This window comes from Seriola lalandi, unplaced genomic scaffold, assembly GCF_002814215.2.
Source record: "Seriola lalandi dorsalis isolate HSWRI2012SDOR001 ecotype SW California unplaced genomic scaffold, Sedor1 jcf7180002054425, whole genome shotgun sequence".
NCBI classification, from domain to species: domain Eukaryota; kingdom Metazoa; phylum Chordata; class Actinopteri; order Carangiformes; family Carangidae; genus Seriola; species Seriola lalandi.
The window spans coordinates 191,806-207,106 of record NW_019524978.1 but is presented as its reverse complement, the minus strand read 5'-3'; the positions used below and the strand labels follow the sequence as shown (position 1 = coordinate 207,106).

Sequence of the window (15,301 nt, the reverse complement as noted above, 5' to 3'; positions counted from 1 at the left end):
AAAATATCCACAAACTCTCTGCAGGTTTCCTGGCCTTAAATTCAAAAGCCTTCTACACAGCACTTCTCAGACGTTTTGGTGTCACGATTATCTGTTCATCATTGCTGGCTAGTTGAATTTGTTTTATGTCAGCAAGAAGGTTCGAGGTTTGAGTCTTCCAGCTGCCAGGGCCATGTTCTCTCCTCTGGATTAGGTTAATTGACAACTCTACTCGCCCGTAGATGAATATGAGCATGAATGGTTGTTTGTCTCGACACAGTGACTTCAGACAGTATTCAGACCACTTCACTTTTTTCTCACTTTGTGTTGCAGATTTCATTTTAAAGGTATTAAATTGCCATTTTTGCCCATTAATCTACAGTCAGTAACCCATCATGATAAAGTAAAACTTGCTTTTAGAAATGTTTTCAAATCTATTAAAACTTAAAAACTCAAATCTTTCATTTATAAAAATATTCAGACCCTCAATTCAGTATTTTGTAGAAGCCCATTTGGCAGCAATTAAACCTGAGTCTTTTTGGGAAATTCTCAACGGGCTTTGCACACCTGGGTTTGGGCAGTTTATCCCGTTCTTCCTGGCAGATCCTCTCAAGCTCTGTCAGATTGGATGGGAAGCATCTGTGAAGTGCCATGTTCAGGTCTCTCCACAGATGTTCTGTGGTTTAAGTCTGGGCTTTGGCTGGGCCACTCAAGGATAGTCGGAGACCTCTGCAGCGTTGTCTTGGCTGTATGTTTTGGGTCATTGAAGATTGCTGAAAGGTGAACCGTCATCCTCTTCTGAGGTAACTGTCGCAGGTTTTCTTCAAGGACCTTCTGATCAATCTCCTTGATCAAGTTTTAAAAAGATAGGAGGAGCTCTAAGTGGAGCTCATATTATATGGACATTTTTTAAATTCAAACAGGTTATTGCAGATAAAATACTTAACTTGATAAGAAGTTTGATACCACTCTTATGTCTGTGTGGTAACAGTAACTCTGAGAAATGAAAAAAAATTAGCATCTCCCAAAATGTCGAGCTGTTTCTTGAAGGTAATAGTTAAAAAATACACGTAGATAGGCTTCTTTCAATGTTATGCCTATCATCTCGGTCATGCAGCAGAAATACCTGTCTGAAACCCAATACTTCCATGTCCAATCCAGTGATTACTGTCAACTATAGTGTTCTGCCAATGAGGCTACAGTCATGCCCACGGTCTGCAAGGCAGCTGCACCACGACTGATGTATTAACGTGGGTAGATGTGTGTGTGTGTGTGTGTGTGTGTGTGTGTGTGTGTGTGTGCGTGGGTGAGTGTGACACATTGTAAATCTGCTGTATAAATTTAGTCAATTTTCCATTTGCATCTCTAGGTTTTTCTGGAGTCCAGTAACTAATACATCCATAGTGATGAGGCTTGCTGCCATATAGATCAGAACAAGAGGACTTTGAGGCGTACCATCCATCAAAAGGATACAGTTTATTGATTGGTTTTGAGAAATATCCAATCTGATTTACTCTTGCATTGATCCCACCCACATTTAAACCAAACTTCCTGATTGTCCCACATATGTAAGAGTCAGTTAGATTTAATGATCAGTAAAGTCTTTGTTCGGTCAGATCTTAAAAAAGGCCAGGAGTTATGTTTGTGTTGCTTGATGCTTGTATTCATTATTGAGCTCACAGATATATCGGTGGTGTTGGGTGCGGTCAGTGGTAGGGGGTGGAGCGCACAATGAAGTAAAATAGATGGATTCATTCTGAACAATGCTCAAAGAGATGTTAGTGAGACAAATGTAATTTCTGTTTATTACTAAAGATGTGGGTGATGACATCCTTGAAATTTTTATCTCACACATTTACTTTAAACGCCCAAAGTAAGAGGTGACTTTGTGCAGCTTCTTGTTGTATTAAAGAAGACGCATTGCTTTGGGAGATTGGATTTTTATATACCTTAAATAGTATTCAGAGTTTAACTTCATCTCTGCTTATTTAGATAATAGCAGGTAAATTAGCAGAAGGCCACGGCAAATGAAAGAGACTTGTCTTTTAATAACTAATTAAAACCATGTAAAGCCTTCAGGTTTTTCATTAATAACAGCCTCTTTATTTTACTAGAAAGCATCTCATGCAGTTAGATCCTGAGTCAGAGGAGTGAGCTTCTGCCTTTCTGTAATGATTTGGTGTGAGAGTCAGTTTGACGTGAGTGACAGCTGCCCTGAGACCTCCTGGAGGCTCTGTCTTCATTTGCCATGTCCATCTAAACTGTCACTTTCCATTTTGGAGCTATTCTTTCTCTCGCCAGTTCCTCTAACACCCTTGTCTTCTTGGTCAGTGAGACGTAGATCTGGCCTCTGACACTCATATTGTCCTCCCTACATTCTCTCTTACGGAAAGGTTAGGTACCTGCCAGAGCCTCTTGTATTTTACTTTAAGAATCTACATGATTTTTATGTATCTGATGGTATGCATAACATAGTTTTGCAGATTAACACGTTCAATTTATTGCGGGACAATGGAACAGTTTGCATGTCCTCTGCCTTTTCGCTTTTACATAACTTTAATTGCATCACACTAGAGTAAGCTAATGTGTGTGCTCATTGAATTTCAGTGAGCCACAGAATGTGCGAAGTGCTGCCAATGGCGCCTGCTGCAGAAGGGCATCAGGTTGACCAGCTTGAGCCAGCCAGCTTGCCAACTGCGTATACTGTAAAAAGGGGGGGGGGGGGACGATATTTACTGAACTCAGTGGGAAAAGAGGAAAGAGAAGGAGTTGACAGAGGCAGAGAGGAAGGTGGAGGTGGAGCTATATTCCTGGATTAGTCCAGGTAACTGCAGCCACACATTCACTCACACATGATCTTTCTGCAGCTTTTACAGCTCTGTGTAAAACCGGCCCAAGTGCAGCTGCAGCAGAGAAGCCGTGATCCAAAGAACATCAATGCCCCTCCCGTGGAAACACCTGATTTATAGTTTACCTAAAACAAATATGTCCCCTTTATACAACATCCAAGATTTGTGTGACCCGATCAGCCGGTGCCAGTGACACCAGTGGTAACAGATGTTGGTGCCTGCAGCCAGGCAATGCTTTCTATCCTGCAATGAACAGATGTGCAAATGCACTGGCTGATAAAACGGTGAAAACAATCAGTGAATGAATCTTATGACTGTAGATCACAAAATGTAAAAATGCTTGGGACTCAAAGGGTCTATTTTTGAAACACCACTCACATACCCATACAGTATGTTCATTGCATATTATATATGTATTATATTATTGTATTATTCCCTCTGTTCATTTTAGCCACCAAGAGATCTCTTCATAATTCCAATGTAAGAGGGAAAAAAAGGCCTCCCTCTATGTGAAAATGCTTTTCAAGGTCGCTACACACCTCAAAGCAAATTCACAAAGTAGTACCATGAATGTCTGAATGAATGACTTCACTACCACTGTGTAACAGTTGATCATAATTCAGTTTAATTCAATCTTATACAAATCTTTCCTGCAACTTTGGCCATAACATATTGTAGAGCCAGTTCACATCAAGCCAGAATCTGATTGCATGAATTTTAGTTCGTCTGCAAATTCTGTAAAATAAATTCAAATAATTTTGAGCAGCATCAGAGAGATGGGCATTGTGCTCTCTATAGGAAAACAAAGACTTTGCCAGTCCAAGGCCATTTTGCCAGTGATGATGTCCACACAGAGACAGTGGGGCTGCTCTTTGTTGTTTCAAGGACATGGTGCAAATGAGATGGATGTGGTCTGGTACAGGGGCTTTTTGTGGTAATTAGAGTGGGCAGCCAATCAAAGCCTTGTGCTTCAACAAATGAGCATGCCTTTACCCGCCTCTGCTCGGGGTCAGATGGGATGCATGTATCACCGACAGCCTTGTTTATCAGTCTTTCAGACAAACACAAGGAAGAGAGGAAGAGAAGAATGACTTCTTTTTTTATTCATTTTCTTTTTCTGCAAAATGGGCCATCAGTCACACAACATCTCCATGAATCACTGCATCCCCTGCTCACACTGGTAGCAAAACTTTCCAGCTCACAGCCAAATAGAAATCAGTCATCCAATGGAAAATAATTTATCCATGTTCATAAATCCTCAGCTAGAGCCAGGCTGTGTTTAGCCTAGCCTAGCTTAGCTTGAAGATGAAAGGAAGCTAGGTGGAAACAGCTAGCAAGAAATAGCTCCAGTAACACCTCCTTGAATTGTCAGTTTTATGGGTTGAACAGACCAAGCTGAATTGTGTAAATAAAACCACATTAGAGGCGTGGGCAGGTGTTTTTAATATAGCGAGCCTGTTGTTTTCCCCTGTCTCCAGTCTTTATGCTAGCTAGACTGAATACATCCCGACTCCAGCGTTGTACTTGACACACAGACATGACATGGATATCAATGTTCTGTAATGCCTTATTCCACAGCACAGTAAAGACCTAATAATGTATAAATAACTAAGCACTAATTACAGGTCAAATGGCTTTGGTTCATTTCCACTTAGCTTTAATCTAATCTAATGTAAATTAGCATAATTGAGTCTCTTAGTCTGTACACAGCATGTTAAAAGTTCAGCATAATTTGAAATAAATGAAGAATAAGGTTTCCAGAAATACATGAGTAATGAATGAATGTTTCCTTTGGCTTAAGGAATTCCTCTGGAAATTAAATAACTGCTTTTAATGTGTGTTCACACAGGAAGTGAAGCGAATGTTTGCCTTGAATCATTCAGTCATAGTTAGCTGTAAGATCGCTAACGGCCATATTGATGATATGTGTATGGGAGTGTTCCTGAGTGTGTTTGTTTTCGGCTCAGAGCTCAGTTTTATGTGCCTCCAGTCTCTACCCTTTTTCTTGTCTCTGTATGTTTATGAAGTAGACTCATAGAGCGGTGGGATATGTGGCAAGTTTAGCTTAATAAGAAAATAATGTCTGGGGGGAAAAAAAATAAGTTTTTCTTCCTGTAAATTTTCACCAGGAACATTATAGGAAATAATCTCAAAGGAATCTAGTCTTGCAAATAGTGACCCTGCAAGATCCCCAGTCTTTACAAAATGTTAGGGTTAGGGTTATATTATGATACTGTGACTGAAAAACTCTGACACATTGTCTGTAGATGGGGTTGTCCTCTGCTAGGCATAGATTGGAACAATTGCAGCTTTGAATTTCAAGGAAAATTCGTTTCTAATTGTGTCTTTCCATTGACGTTGTATGGGATCACGGCATCTCTAAAATTCACTACAGTTAGTAAACTAAACTAACTGTATCGGACTTTTATCTTAGTTTCCCCTAAACTACAATCTTTTTAGGAAACTTTCAAAAGATTATTAAGAAGTACAATTTACAAACCCCCCCCCCCCCCAACACATTAGAGGCAATATGGGAAGCTAATAACTGATCATTAAAAGTATACTTTTCATCCCTGGTGTCTTGCCTGCCCCTCCTGCTATGTAATGATCCAACATGATACTCCACACGCTGCTGAAAATTGCCGAACACATCACTGATTTCTGCACCACCACAAGCCACAGTGGCGTGACGCGGCATCCACTACCTCTGCCTCTGACCAATTGTGTCGCTGATTGTCACCAGCGATTGGCAAATGAGAGCGCGAGAGCAGGACTGAGTCTAGCAACGGGGAGGAGGAGGAGGAGGAGGAGGAGGGCGGTGGAAGACTGCAGTAACAGCAGTAACAGTCCCAAGGCCCCGCAGATAGTCACTGAATCAAATGCTGAAGGCTGTGTGTGATTGAGCGGCTGAGTCTGACGGTGTGTGTTTGTTTTTGTTGCCAAGATGGGGACAAAGAGAGCAAGTGTGCATGTTTTTTTGTTTTTTTTCTATATGTGTCTGTATTTGCTGCTTGAGTGATACACAGAGAGCGAGAACGTGAGGGAGAAAAAACATGCCCTGGAGTCAGAGCCAGGCACATAATGAAGCAGTTTTTTTTTTCTCATTTCCCTCTTTTCGCTGCCCGCCTTGTGTCAGCTAAGATAATTCCTCTGTTAGTCAAGTGAAAGGCCGTGGCTGAGGGGTGTTTCTGTGTGATATTGATACATTTTAGAAAATGAATAGCAGCTTTTCCCCCAGCTGTGTGCTTATGAGCTGAACTGTTGATTTATGGACCGTTTTTTGATCAAAATGGAGCCGTTCAACACTGTTGGCAGATGCTGCTAAGTGATGGAGAAATCATTAGTTGCAGCTCCAGGGCTGGTTGGGGGTTGAGGCATTATGTGTGCTGGTGTCTTCATCTGCTATTGTTTAAGTATCTGTGCTGTGTGTGATCGGTTAAGAGTTGATCTAAGTGTGCAAACTGGTGTCTGGGGGATTTTTAAAAACTCACATCCAGGCAAATGTGCCACTTCCACAGTGGTAAAAGTGCCAAATACTCTGTTCAATGTGAAAGTACTCGTTCTGCAGAGACATGACAACTGTGACATTGTTAGATTCATTCTTTGCATTTTATAGTTGTAGTTGATTGAGGCGGAGCTAGTTTTAACTTAGATCCCACAGTAACTATGCCTTAGAGTAATATGACTAATGGGTAGGAAAGAAGAAAATACAAAGTATTGCTACACACTTTTGTGTGCACAATTTTTTTGGACATTGGTCTAAATCAGATAATTTCACCTTTTTTTGCTTCCATCAGTTATTTTATTGAAACTGTCTGAGAAGTTTAAAGGTCCCATATTTTAAATTTACGTTTTATTTGAAGTGTTGATCCATAAGAAGATATGTTTGTGGTTTTAAGAAACCGAAAACCATCTAAACATAGTCTCTTGTCGTTTGATGGTGGGTCCACGTGACCACAAAGTTGAAGATGTCCTGACGACTCATTTTGAGGCTCAGTTCCTGAATACGGGCTGTGTGCATGTCTCTGTGGACTGAGCGCCTGGTACCTAGATCTGCTTTATTTATTTATTCATTTTAAAGTTGTTTTTGCCTTTTAATTGGATACGGACAGTGAGAGAGAGACAGGAAAGTTGGGGAGAGAGAGAGGGGATGACATGCAGCAAAGGGTCATGGGTCAGGCTCAAACCCATGGCCGCTGCAGCAAGGACTGAGCCCAAGTGGCAAATGAGCAGTCTCAATCGCTAGTTTGAATTCTTCTTCAATACAACGTGTTTATTTCTTTAAATAATGGTCCCATTTACAGGAAAGTAGACGATAAAGCAGGATATGCTTTAGGGCGTGGCCACCGTGTGATTGACAGACTGCTGTGTAGGTATAAAAATGTATTGGATGTATCAAAAGTAAAAATACTCACTATACAACAAAAGGCTTCGCAGCCTTTGTAGGTGGGAAACTAAACTGAGATTAAAAAAAAAAACAAGTCAGAGATTGTTGAGGGTCTCAAAGAATAAAAAAAAAAAGAGAGGCTGAAACAAACAAGCATTAGCTGAACAGGAGATGTGTCAGGAATAAAAATTACATCAAACCAGAAATTCAGCTGAGGGGGGAATGCAAAATGGACTCCCACTCAGCGAGGAAACGGTGCGTCTCACATCTATCACATCTATTATCCGTCTAAAATGTTACATAACTACTAAAGGAGACGGGAGTGGGTTTCACTTTTTTAATGCGTTGTTCAGTTTCGGCTCAAGGACCAGCACTTAACAGATGATTTCAAATAGAGCATGCAAACTCCAAATAACAATTGGTTATTTTCCTAATAAAACACACACACACCTGAATCCAGGAGACAGGAGTTAATAATCCAGTGCAGGTTATGTCTTTTCAGTTCATTTGACTTTTTGTGTGTTTTGCGACTGGCCTTTAGCTGCTACTCTCGCCACTTTGATACAGACGCAGCAGATGAAGTTTAAAGCCTCATTGGTCAAGATTGCCACACAACCCTTTGACACAGAATTGCTGCTCTGGCATTTAGCGGGGGCATATGAGCGTAATCATTATGCAGAGGTGTCCGACAGCAAAAGCAGAGAGCAGCGAGGTCCAGCCGTATTTCATTAGGCTTCCGGATGCAACAGAGGGTCTCATTAACATGCATGGCCACAGGTTGTTGTTACCCTCTTCCTCTCCGTGTGTGTGTGTGTGTGTGTGTGTGTGTGTGTGTGTGTGTGTGTGTGTGTGTGTGTGTCTGTGCGTGCGTGCGTGCGTGCATGTGTGTGTCTGGAGCACAGTTTCAGTCCGACAGCCTCAACAGCAACTGACTCACTCTTATTAGGCTTAAGCTAGTCCGCAGTTGTCCAGTTGTTCTGCTACGCTTGCCTGGCTCGCAGACCGCAGGGATTCAAGTCCTTGCTCTCAATTCAAACAGTAATTGATACAAGTTTGATGGATGACATGAAGACGAGAGGATGTTTACAACAACAGATGAACAGCAGATACTCCGGAGATTAGAGGACATTTCCTCATGTTCTTATATGTAAACATATCAAGTTCTCATCTGAGTTTCACAGGATGACACAATGCCTTATTAGTTTTTATTATTCATAATTAATTAACTGCAGGTTGTCAAACAAAGTGGATATTGGCTTCAAAGACTGTGAATCATTGAAAGCTTTCTCAGATTTTTTACCTTCTCTACTTGTGCTTTGATCAGACAGTTTGGGTTTGTGTCATGTTTTAAATAAAAAATGTTGATTAGTGCGGCGTTAAGATGAGAAAAACATCTTTTCCTGCACTTTTGGATGAAGTATGTACAACATATATAGTGTATGTTCATCAGGCCTCCATAAATACTTTGCAACAGCTCCATAAAGATTAGTCATTGATCTGTTACGTTCCTTTTCCTGAAGGGAACTCACTGCACCACTGTGGCTCATTCTCTTGTGTTTTCATTAAACTGGGTTACTGGGCAATAAATAAATGCGGTATGCTTTTTCCTTCCCCTTTCTTTCAAAGTTACATAAGCAGCATTCAGAGTATTGGGACTCTAAGGCATCATTACTGTCAGACGGGTCATTGTGCTGCCAGCATTGTAAAAGAGTATGACGTCAGCCCAGCCTGGCCCAGTGGGCTTTATATAGCGCAGCACCCTATCTGCTGCTATATGTAAACACAGATTCCCTGAAAAAAAAAAAGTGTTATGTTATTGCTGCGAGGCAAGGAGCGGGAAGCGAAGCAAAGAGGAGAAATGGAAGGCAGCGCAAACGCAGTCCCCTTTTTTCTAGGTCTAATCCCTCTTAGTAGGGGAGCGATAAGCATGTTTTGACTTAGCCCCAAATTTCCTGTTGTTTATGCATCCTTTGCCAAACCACGTGGATCCCTGTAGAGTCGGATAATCTTAGTGATGCCAGTTTGGCAGAGCTGCAAATATACCGCTGCCTCCTGGCCCAGGTCGGATCACAACAGCGGGGTGGAAAACAGAATGGCTCTCTGTGTCTCTTTGCCTTAATTTTTTCACTCTGTCTGTTCATCTTTGTGTAAGCTTTTGCCCACAGATAGGAATCTGTCGGAGCTGGTCGCTTTGTTGACGTACACCTCTCTTTCCTCTCTGATGCTCACGAGCTGTTTGCTTGCAGAGGAGATGGAGATTGGCGCAATCACAGCTCAGGACGAAGCCTATTTACCCAGAAAAAAAAAAACCACCCCAATGTTAAACACGAGTGTCACAAGGAGCCAATTCCTCACTGGTGTGAGAGGAAAAGCCTCTTAATCTTGCTGCAATTTCCCACCAAAGCCTTTTTCTGGGTTTGAGGCGTTATCAGCTAGGTTATGAAACTCCTCCATGTAAAGTGGGCCACGCGGCTAAAAGACAGTAACTGTCAGTGAAGTGAGGCTGCCCATTATATCATTATGTGCTTCACCATCTGGAAGGACAACCCTTCACCTTCTGCATGCTTCCTCTGTCTTCCTCACACTTCCTGCCGATGCAGAGCGAGACAAGAGGGAGTCCGCTAACATGTGCAGCACACATGACATCTGCTGCTCTAAAGTCCTGGTGCTGCTGTGTTTCTGAGTCATGCAAAGCAATCGCACTCAAAATAATTCAGATTGACTGTGCAACTGTGACTAATTTGGCTTGCATAGTGTGACACCTGAGGTTTTCCAATCACGCCAACAATGCTATTTAATTCTAATTGTGTGGCTCTGTGTAACAGATTTCAATCGTTTTGTGCAAAATGTGCTTGTTTTGGCTTCATGCTCTTAAACTGGATGAGGCATAATAATTATTGCTTTTCTCCATTAACAGCAGTGAGAAACAGAAGCTGCTGAAGACTGTAGCTGAAGTAGGAACACAGCAGTGTTACATTACCAATCACGTACACTGGGCATGCACGAGCCGGTGTAAACAGGAAGCAGGTTGTCTTCTCTGCAGTTGATGAAAAAAACACACTGCAGTGTTAAAATGCAGAATTTAACTCCTAAACAGCTGCTAGCAAAAACAGCAAGGTCGGTGACGTTGTGTTGTATTGACCACTGGTAGTCGAGGCAGATAAGACCCAATCAGGGAGTCACTGTGGGTGTATATGTCATCATTTCCAATGGTGTCCATTTCAAAAACTCTGGAGTAGAGTGAACGGTAGGCGAAAACGAAGCAAAAGAGATGCGTTTTTAAAACGAAAACGTAGCAGTGTGGACGTAGCACGAGTCCTGATTCTGTAACCCCAGTAATGTGGTGTTCACAGCTGGGATGCACATTAGAAAGGATCATGCTGACCACAAGTCAGTTGTAAGTGGGGTCCTGATTTCCTAATGGGGCTTCCAAAAACAAACCAAAAGAAGTCAACGGGAGAAATCATTATGACAATATAATAAATACAAATAATAAATTTTGGCCACACACCTGTCTGAGCCGCTGCGCTGGAGGGGAAATCTATCAGCTATACAGAAAATAACCTGGGTTACAGTCCCTGAACCGCATGAGTCTGTGCATGCACATCGGCCACATGCTGTACCAGCCACTACCACAAGTACATTCTCAACCTGTGGGAAACAGTAAAAAAAAATGTCATTGTTAACAATGGAGTCGGAGTCCTCTAACGGGACAGGATGGGAGAGGAATCATTCCTCCAGGATTGGGACGGGATAGAAGTATTTTTGTGGGAGTGGGACGGGACAGGAGTGAAAATCCACTCCCGTGTCACCCTCCAGCCCACACAGGTGATCAGTGAGAGCCTGAGAGCAGGACATTGTTACCGGTGTACGCACCCGCAGGCGATGGGGAATGTTGGCACCACAGAGCCTGTGAGCAGAAGAAACAGCTGACACTACAGCAGCCGTACTGCAGCAGGAAAAAATAAAACCAGCATTACCAGACAAAACCAAGGTGAAATGTTTGGGGACAGTGAGGAGAGAAACAGGCATCATCCTCTGCTGTTAGAGCTGACATCAGGTTACAGCTGTGAGCCTGGGAGCGTGTCACATGTCAGCACCAGTTTACTTCAATGATTTACTGCACTGGCTTCATGAACCAGGTGCTTTTAAAATGAATCCAACTGTAAACACTGTCAGAAACCCAGAAGTTACATTTCTGTCAGTGGTCAGCAAACTGACGTAGGCCACTTTTATAAAACCATTACATCATGTTATACAGAGGTATCAGATGACGTTAGATGATGATTATTATTATTATTATTATTATTATTGTGTAGTGCTTGTCACAGTGGGAGAATTAGTGAAAGTACTTCCAGAACACCAGCAATAAAACTGGGGAAAATGCCACGTTTCATATTTCACATCTACCTTTTAATAACTTCTCTCAAAGTACTATTTGTTTTTTGGATATCAAATGTTTTCACCTTCATTCATCAGAAAAGGTAATGCATGTCTGCAGTGACACAAGGTGAATACATTGGGGTTTTCAGACAATAGTTGAGAGACAATGTGGTAGTTGTAGTTATGTTGTGTGTAGATGTAGTTTTCTATCATCACCTCAGTCTCCTGTTTTGACCCCAACTGGTCTTGGTCTTGGTCAGCAGTCGTGTGGGTGTGTGTGTGTGTGTGTGTGTGTGTGTGTGTTTTACAGATGTGCAAGAATATGTTATTCTATCATTAATATAATTTTATCATATTTTTAGCAAATAATGGAATAAATTGTCAGAGTGATGTTGTTTCCTGTTCCTACCACGTTTCAAAATATCCAAATATATATTCAAAGGCTGGACTGAGAGACCGAAGTCAAACTACGTCGGCACCAAACAAGCATGAAAACTTGCAATGAGGCAGGAACACATTAGTTCTGCAGCACAGACTTTATATTGTATCACGGTTCATCTGAACAACAGTCAGACAGTATGATGAATATTGAATCGGTTTTGTCGAGTCTGTGTTGACTTGGTCTTGACTCAGTGAAAGTGCTTGGACTTACTGTACAGAAGTCTTGAATATGGCCCTGCAGATGACTTTGGTGGCACAAGGCATAAATCCATAATTATTCATAATTATTCAAGTTTCCCCTAAGCAATGCTGTTTGAGTCTGACGATCCCCTACAGAAAATAAGTTACTAATAGTTGTGCCTTCACAAAAGTGAGTTTTAACCAGTTTAAGAACTGAGCTGCTGAGAGCTACGTCAGTGCTGTTTAGAAACGATGGCTTATAAATGCGACTTTTGTCTTTCCAGCAGCTGCTTTTCTTCGTTGCGCTGCGTTGTCTCATTTCGCTGCGACTGCTTGACTGTTGATAAGTAGAATCTGGACTGGACTGTATCTTTCACTGCAAACTCCTGACAAGACACGCATGTGAAGATGGGCGTCATAAATAAACTGGCATGTGATTGAACTCTGCTCTCATGCTATTAAAAAAACATTAATGAACTGCGCACGCATATACACACACACACACACACACACACACACACAGCATGTATCTACTGCTTACACATACAAACACACACAAATTGTCCTTCTGTTCACCCGTTTGTTTCCATCTTTCTTTGTGAGACAAACACATTGATTCTGTCCCTTCCTTCTCATTTGATCCCACACACACACACACACACACACACACACACACACACACACACACACACACACACACACTCATTCTGTTTTGAAAGCGTTTGGCCTTGTAGCTCAGTGAAACAGAGCTAGATGAGGGGCTTCTGCTCTACTGATGAGACAGTAATTAGTACTAAGTCCTAAGGGAGTGGAGATAGACTTCACACAGCTTGACACTCCCTCTTTCGCTCTCTCTCTCTCTCTCTCTCTCTCTATCTCTGTCTCTCTGTCTGTCTCTCTCTCGTCCTCCACAGCCTTTAACGGCAGCTGCAGGTCTCTACCTCTTACTCATTCTCCAACCTCATTATGTGCCATCTAAACAAACAGCTTCCTCAAAATAGTCATTAGCACAATCTGGCATATACAGCCAACTTTATCTGCCTGTGTTGAGCTTTGTGAAAACTTCCACTGTGTGTAATTCTGTAAAGAAAAGATAGAGAAAGAGAAAAATCAGTACTTAATATATAATTTTTTTTTAAAGAACGCAGTCCATTAGGAGCTTTTTTGGAGTTAGTGAATGTGGAAAATAGTTACTGAGTGTGTGTTTTTCTTTTAACTGAATAGACTTTAGGGAGCACTTCTGTGAAGCAGAACATCATTTCTCCTGGTGTTTATTCATGCCTCAGCCTGCTCTGTTTGCCTCCCTCTCCACACCGTTTGGGTGTGTTCGGTTCTGAAGGAACACACACACACACACACACACACACACACACACACGGTGATGGACAGCATTTCCATAGAGATTATGCATTTTCATTAGCCAGTTAGACACTATGTCATGTGTGCTGCTGTGGACCATCAGGGGATGGGCACTTGGGTGAAATGGCCAGAAAGATTCTGTTCGCTTCAGCAGTTTTGCTGGAATGATTGAAAGTGTGTGCGAAGGAGCCGAGTTCTGGGAACCTTGTATTGCTGTTTCAGGACTTTTGCAGACTATAGATAGATAACATTTCATGAGCCATCTTTCTTCTTCTTTTTTTTTTACTCTAAGTTTTTACTGGAGTGCCCAAGTATGATCTTGTTTTTTTTTTTTTATATAGCTGCTCTCTGTTATGATGTGTTTGTGTGTCAGTGTGTTAATGTATCTGAGTGCATTTTGCCCGTAAATGTGTGGGGGCGTGTACAGTAAGTGGCTAGACCTCCTGCTGAGTGTTTTGGGATTACCTGTTCAGATTAGCCCAGTGAACTCGTTTATAAATGTTGCAAATCCAAGCCCAGGATCTTGTCATCCCTTTAATAGGCTTTGGCTTGTTCTTTTAGGCAGATTTGATTTGACCTAGCTGAGCCAGCCATTACCTTTTGATTCTTTTTACATAAGCAGTCTACTTTTGAAGACTTTTACTTGAACAGTGAATGTGTAACTTATTCTACACGGTGGCATTTGATTTTAGGAATGCTGTTTTGTATCATCTGCCAATAGCATTGAAAACTACTATACAGAGAGTTGATTGCTAAATGTATGATAAATAGACCTGCACCACTTGTGTAAATGAAGCCACATTCACACAGGGCTTTTTCCTACACACATAGCACTTTTCTACCATACACGCTCATTCACACAAATGACAGATCAAGGGCAATTTGGGGTTCAACATCTTGCCCAAGGACACTTCGAAAAGAGGGATGGAGAAGCTGGGAATCGAACCACCGACCTTCCGATTGGCTCTACATCCTCTCCTTTGGTTCAGGAGATTATGTATACACTGTATTGCTATTGTATAAAAGTCATCGTCATTTGATAAAAGTAATGAGGTTGTTTATTAGCCACACAACCAAGGCCGGTGGATTTTTGTTCAGTACAGTGTGTTATACTCCACACAGCACAAATACATATATAGACAGTAACAGGCAAGTGCACGCATTATCAGACGGACAGACGGCAGCCAATAGGGTAAAGCATGTCAGTGATGTGGGAGGGGCTAGAGGGAGGAGCACAGAGTCCTCATGGCTGTTGGTGAAGCCTTTGGTTTTAGTGGACAGTGACCTGTAGCACCTCCCTGAGGGAAGGAGCTGGAAGAGGTGATGAGCAGGATGTGAGGGGGTCGGAGATGATCTTCTTTTGCTCGCTTCACAGTTCTGTGAGTGTGTAGCGACTCAAGTGAGGGAAGTGGTTTGCCAGTGATTTTGGAAGCGTCGTTAACAATCTGCTGTAGTTTGACTTCATGAGAATCTTTAGCCTTATAACTTGGTGTAACCTGGCTTTAAGCTTTGCAACCAAGAGGAGGAGAACAGGAAGTCACAGTAATCCAGACTGGATAAAATAAAAGCTTTTCCACCACCACAGACGACCATATATCTGCCCCAGTGTTTGTTCTTCAGGTTGTTACTCACTGAGATTTATGTCTCCACCAAGTCCTGACAGTAGCTCTGGTCCCCTGCTGTCCTCCAGTACCACCCCCACCCACCCACCCACCCACCCCCC

At 42.0% G+C, this 15,301-nt stretch overlaps 1 protein-coding gene across 4 annotated transcripts in view; it reads left to right on the top strand.

Annotated features, from left to right (window-relative positions):
- The window catches only part of oxr1a (oxidation resistance 1a), a 159,236-nt gene that overhangs the window by 56,480 nt on the left and 87,455 nt on the right, over window positions 1-15,301 (top strand). The gene's annotated exons all lie outside the window — the stretch shown is intronic.